Source organism: Tupaia chinensis, unplaced genomic scaffold (assembly GCF_000334495.1).
Source record: "Tupaia chinensis unplaced genomic scaffold, TupChi_1.0 Scaffold000605_1, whole genome shotgun sequence".
NCBI classification, from domain to species: Eukaryota; Metazoa; Chordata; class Mammalia; order Scandentia; family Tupaiidae; genus Tupaia; species Tupaia belangeri.
The window spans coordinates 4,565,197-4,571,323 of record NW_006160123.1 but is presented as its reverse complement, the minus strand read 5'-3'; positions in this window follow the sequence as shown (position 1 = coordinate 4,571,323).

The window sequence follows — 6,127 nt, the reverse complement described above, 5'->3', positions numbered from 1 at the left end:
AGTTTATTTAGGAAACTAGAGAATCTGTTAACATTGTCTACACAATAAAAGAAATATAGGCCCAAATGAAAAAAAAATGTTGCTTATATTTTTCTGAAGCTCACATTTATTTTAAAGGTCAGTCAGTGTTAAAAATATTCCATATCCTGTGACCAGCAGATGGTGTAGTGGTTAGAGTCTGGATTCCCACATGACTGACCTCATTTTGATTCCCAGACCTGACTGCTTGAAAATCCCGCTGTGCATGTGTGCATGTGTGCCCAAAATCCAGAGATGAGAATAGAGAAGAGATTTTGGCATGACTATCCTGGCTGAGGGGTGATTTCTCACTTTCCCTCTCTCTGTCTCTGTCTCTCCCCAGTGAGTGCATGTGCCCTATGGCAAAAACCTAAAAAGAAAAAAAGAAAGAAAAGAAAAAAAGGAAAGAAAAGAAAGAAAAAACTAAGTCCCGGCCGATCAAAGTGGTTAATGGAATGTTTTATCATACATTCCCAACTGCTTTTTGATTTCCTGTGAGCAAGTCTAAAATGAAGCTCCTCAAACGTTGTACCTCTAGGAGGCTTAGACTGAGTTTTGATTTCATGCACAGAAGACTGAGGAGGGATGTCTGGCTGAGGTGAGGCCCTCATGTTCCTGGGGGCATCAACATGTGGCATCCTGGAGCGCTGTGTGGAAGAGACTCCAGAAACAGACTAAAGAACAAAGCAGCTCAGACCCCTGTATTTCCCCTAACTGAGCCATGCGCAGTTTCCATTAGGGTTTTGGTTCTTATTTTTCATTCTCTTCAAATCACACAGACACTGACATATTCACACATGCACACACACACACGCGCATTTACAAAGCCTAGCAATGCAATGAGCAGCATCTGGTCTCTGAAAGATGTTCTGTTGGAAACAGGCTTATAGAAATTATGGAAACATATGACAGTTCCTCTAGTAACTAAACATGGACTCTCATCTGACCCAGAAATCTGCTTCTGGGTTTATATCCAAAACAATTTAAATCAGGTCCTCAACAAGATAGGAACATGCCCGTGTTCATTGCGGCATTATTTACAATAGCCAAGTAATGGAAACAACCTAAGTGTCTATGGACAGGCGAGTAGATAAAGAAAATGCGGTATAAGCACACAATGGAATACCATTCAGCCTTTCAAAAAATAATATACTGTTATTTTTGACAACTTGGATGAACCTGGAGGATAGTATGCTAAGCAAAATAGACTGGCCACAGGAAGATGGATACTGCGTGATTTAGCTTATACACAGAATCTGAACAAGTTGAACCCAGCAGAGAGAGCACGGCGGTCACCAAGAGCTTAGAACCTGGGGCCAAGGGCAGATACGGGTCAAAGGGTAAAAACTTTCTGATAAGTGAGTTTTGGGGATCTAATATAGAACATAGTAATTACAGTGTATTCTAGAATTGAAGTTTGCTTAGATACCGGATCTTAATTTCTCTTACCATGAAAAAATAGTTACTTATGTGTGGTGGTGGATGTGTTAATTAACTTGATTTTAGTAGACATTTCACAGTGGACATGTATATCACATCATCACGTTATACACCTTAAGTATACAAAATTTTTGTCAGTTATGTCTCAAGAAATCTGGGGGAGAAAAGAAAATAAATAGGCAGAGGGGGACCAGCAGTTAGCGTAATGGCTATGTCACTGGACTCCCATGTGGTCAACTGCGGTTGGAGTCCCAGACCCAGTGGCTTAAACTCATGCTGGGTGCATGTGTGTGCATGCCCAAGATCCCAAGAAGAAAATGGAGGAGAAGGGATTGTGGCATGGCCATCCCCCCTGGGGAGTTACTTCTCGCTTCCTGTCTCTCTCTGTCTTTCTGTTGAGTGTACGTGCCCTATAGCAAAAACCTTTCTCGCTTTCTATCTGTCTGTCTCTTCTGTCTGTCTGGCGAGCGCACGCGCCCTATAGCAAAAAAACTCTAAAAAAATAAAAATAAAAAAATAGGCAGAGGAACTCAGCATTGGAAAAAAGTATATAAAGAAGTCACTGTGTTAGCTGCTTGGCCTTCTGGGAATGTTTCACAGTCCAGGAAGAGGTCCAGGGAAAGGAGAGGGACCCCACAAGATGGAAGGCTCTTTTTCCCTTCACAAGATTATCACTCTCAGTGTCTCAATGTTGCACAAGTATGATCTGAAGGGAACTGCCCGTCTGTTACTCACCTCCCATCAGCAGTCACCAGCTCATGGAATGGAAAGAACATGAGGGCATTAGGTCTAAGTTGGCCAAGGGGTAGGAAACACAGGATGGACAAAAATGGAAAGTACTCAGGCTCAAAACAAGTTTCTAGGGAGAACCATACAGGAATCAGTGTGAGACGGCCTGGAAATGCTTACCTAAAGTACAGCAAAAGTGGGAGAGAAGGGTGTCAAAAGAAATCTGTGCTTACTGATGTCCTCAATTTAAAGAGAGATTGTAGCAATACAAAGTATAGTAAGTCTCAGGCCAGCCAGTGGTGTGGTGGTTAAGGCAGCTGGATCCCATGTGGCCGACTGTGAGGTCTGAGTCCCAGACCTGGCAGCTTGAAAACACATCAGGGACGGGGCCCCAGGTGGCATGGTGATTAAGGGCGCTGGACTTCCACATGGCTGACTGTGGTTCAAGTCCCAGGCCTGATGGCTTGCTTTCTCACTTCCCCTCATTCTCTTTCTCTCTCACACTCTGTCCTGTCCTTCTCTGGTCAATTTAAAAAAAAAAAAAAAAATCAGGTGCACATGGATGCATGCTCAAAATACCGAAGGGTAAAGGGAGGGGATTGTGAGAGGTGAAGGGAAGGGATTGCACTGCTGTGGCCAACCAAACCCCCAGGGGATATTTTCTCACTTTCTCTCACTGGCTCTATCCCATGCCTGCATACTCTAAAGCAAATTTAAATAACAAAACAAAAAATATAGCCAGTGTCTGAGAGCCAGGAGTAAGATATTTTGTAGTCCTAATCAGGAAATAGACGTCTTCAGTCTGAAGACTGAAAAGTTAAAAATAATAAAGTCAGTGGAATGTTTAAAACAATGTATTTTTTTCTTCTATTTGCCAGTGTGCATGCACTTGCCAAGGAGAAAAAGAAAAGGAAAAAGAGAAAGCACCATCCCAAAAGATGTTTATGAAGCCTCCAGAGGCAGGATTTAAACTATGAGGTTGACAATGTGAGATCTGCCTTCTTTAACCACTATCATGGGACAGGCCCCAAACAGATTTTTAGGCTATTTCTCATAGAAACAAGTTAAACAAAGCCTAATAACAATAATAACAAACTGTTCTAGACCAAGTGACCTTGTTGCTTATTTTACCCCTGAAATCAAAGGGATAGGTTTTTTTGCTTTCTGGGTTTATTTTTCCCAAATCAGAAAGAAGCAAATATATGTATTATAGAAATATGAGAAGGAAAATATGCTTTGGGGATGTTTTTAGAACTAGGACAAGGAACTAGAAAACTCTCTCCTAATAAGTTGCTCTCAGAAATGTCATCTTACTATATTCTATGTATTTTAATAAATTGATATGTTTAAAAGTTCTTAATAACTATAATGGTTAATATTTAGGACTTACTATAATTGTCAAAACAGGCTTGGAGTAGGTACTATTATTGGTCCTACTTCACAAGAAGAAAATTGAAGTTGAGCAAGTTTCTCAGGTATCACACAGGTAGTAAAAGAGTAGTCAGAAAGCTCCATGACTATAAACTTTCAATAAAAGTCAACAACTCTTAGTTTCTTCTCAGCTGTCCTTGGCTCTCCATAGCCAGAATATCCTTAAATTCAGGAGAACACATGATAAAGAAAGCCTTGCTCGTACCAGCAGATGGCATAATGGTTACGTCGCTGGATTCCCACATAGTCAACCACAGTTTGAGTCCCAGACCTGGCTGGTTAAAACTCACACCAGGGTACCAGAAGTTAGTGTAATGGCTATGTCACTGGACTCCCATGTAGTTGACTGCAGTTCGAGTCCTGGACCTGGTGGCTTAAACTCATGCTAGGCGCGTGGGCGTGTGTGCCTAAGATTCTGAGAGAAGAATGGAGGAGAAGGGATTGCGGCGTGGCCATGCCCCCTGGGGGGTGATTTCTTGCTTTCTGTCTCTCTCTGTCTTTCTGGTGAGCATACGTGCTCTATAGCAAAAACCTCTAAAAAAAAAAAAGAACCTCACACCAGATGTGTGTATGTGTGTGTGCGTGTGTGCACGTACTCACCCCAAGAGGAGAATGGAAGAGAAGGGATTGTGGCATGACCATCACCCCTGGTTGATGATTTCCTACTTTCTGTCTCTCTGTTTTTCTCTGCCTCTCCAGTGAGTGAACGCACCCTATTGCAAAAATTTCTCAAAAAGCTTTGCTAGACAGCTTTCCTACAGGAGACAGTATTTTAAACCTTTGAGACATTGGATGCTGGAAGTGATGCTCATTAATGAGTGATGGACAGGATACAATGTCAGCCAAGAAAATGCCATTTTCTTCCTAATACACTTTGCTTCACTTTGATAGCACTTGTAGGCTTTATTCTAGGACCTGACAGAGTGTGGGCCACCTAGTAGGTGTGCAATTCAATTTTGTGTTCAGCAGATATTTCTGAATTGAAATAAACTTCTGTGAGAGCCTTGCTCAGGTGTCACTTGACCTCCATGAAGCCATCGCTACCAGCTGTGCCAGTCCTGCCTGTCGCAAACCATTCTGAGCTCTGTTCCAGTTTGCATTGGCTAATTCTGACTTATCTCATGACGTTTAACTAAGACTTACATGAGATTTGTATAAGTAACAATGCTCTAGAAGATACACATTTCTATGCACATTTAAAGCATTATTCTGGGGTCGTCAGAAAAGTCATAATGCACTTTTTGCATAGATAAACTTGAAAAAAAAAAGTCATGACTTTTCTGATGACCCAATATTATCATTGTCTAAATGGCCACATCCTAGGCAGCCATGCTTATGAGTTTATATTTGTATTTAACATGCACTGAGATCATGCTGCAGTCCAAACAAGAACTACTATTCTCACAGTAACTTTCACAAGTAGCTGTTAACCTTGTCCTGCTTTTACCAATGAGAAATCTGAGGAGATGTTGTGTATATCAACCCAACACTCCTAGTGAGGGATTTGCTCACCTTAGGTCCCGATTCTCCTTTGACAGTGAAGCCCATGCTCTGCATCACTTTTTGTTTGCTTGTTTAAGATTTTTCACCATGAGGTGTATGCGCTCTCTGGAGATAGACAGAGACAGAGAGCAGGAGAGTGAGAAATCACCCCCTGGGGGGATGGACACACTTCAGTCCCTTCTCTTCTATTTTCCTCTTGGGATTTGGGTCATACACACAAATATACCAGTTTGATTTTTAAGTCACCGGATCCAGGACAAGAACCATACATAGCTGACCATGTGAGAGTCTAACATTTTAACCAATATGCCACCTGCTAGTTCTCAGTTTTGTTTTTTTTTTTTTTTTTTGAGATTGTTCAAACAAATTTACTTAATATTGATTAACTACAATATTTCATATGCAACACATGGCCACTATTGCAGGATTTGGTCTTCTAAAGAAATATGTAAACAGGCATTCTATTAAGATTCTGCCTTCTTAGAAAGGTGAGAAATGACCCAAACTCCCAACCCAGAAAAAAATTATCTAAATTATCATATTCTTTAAAAAGTTCCAACAGGTTCTTAATACAAGAGTGATTTACAAACAGCTTTTTTCCTTAACATTTTTCTATGAAGTCTCATTTTTGACCAAAAGAAGACACAGGTTTCTCATTAAACTTTGTTTTAGTGGGTTTCAAAATTCTGTGACAGATTTTTGGTCAAGTTGTTTCCATTAAAAAGTACTGATTTTAAAAACTAATAACTTAAAACTGCCACACACAAAAAAACGAAATGGTCCACAAAACATTTTCCTTTCCTTCTGAAGGTTTTATGATGCATTGTTATAATTAACCAGTCTTTTACTATTAAACTTAAATGGCCAATTGAGACAAACAGTTCTGAGACTGTTCTTCCACCACTGATTAAGACTGAGGTGGCAGGAATTAGGGATATTCATTTAGCCTTCTGAGCTTTCTGGGCAGACTTGGTGACCTTGCCAGCTCCAGCAGCCTTCTTGTCCA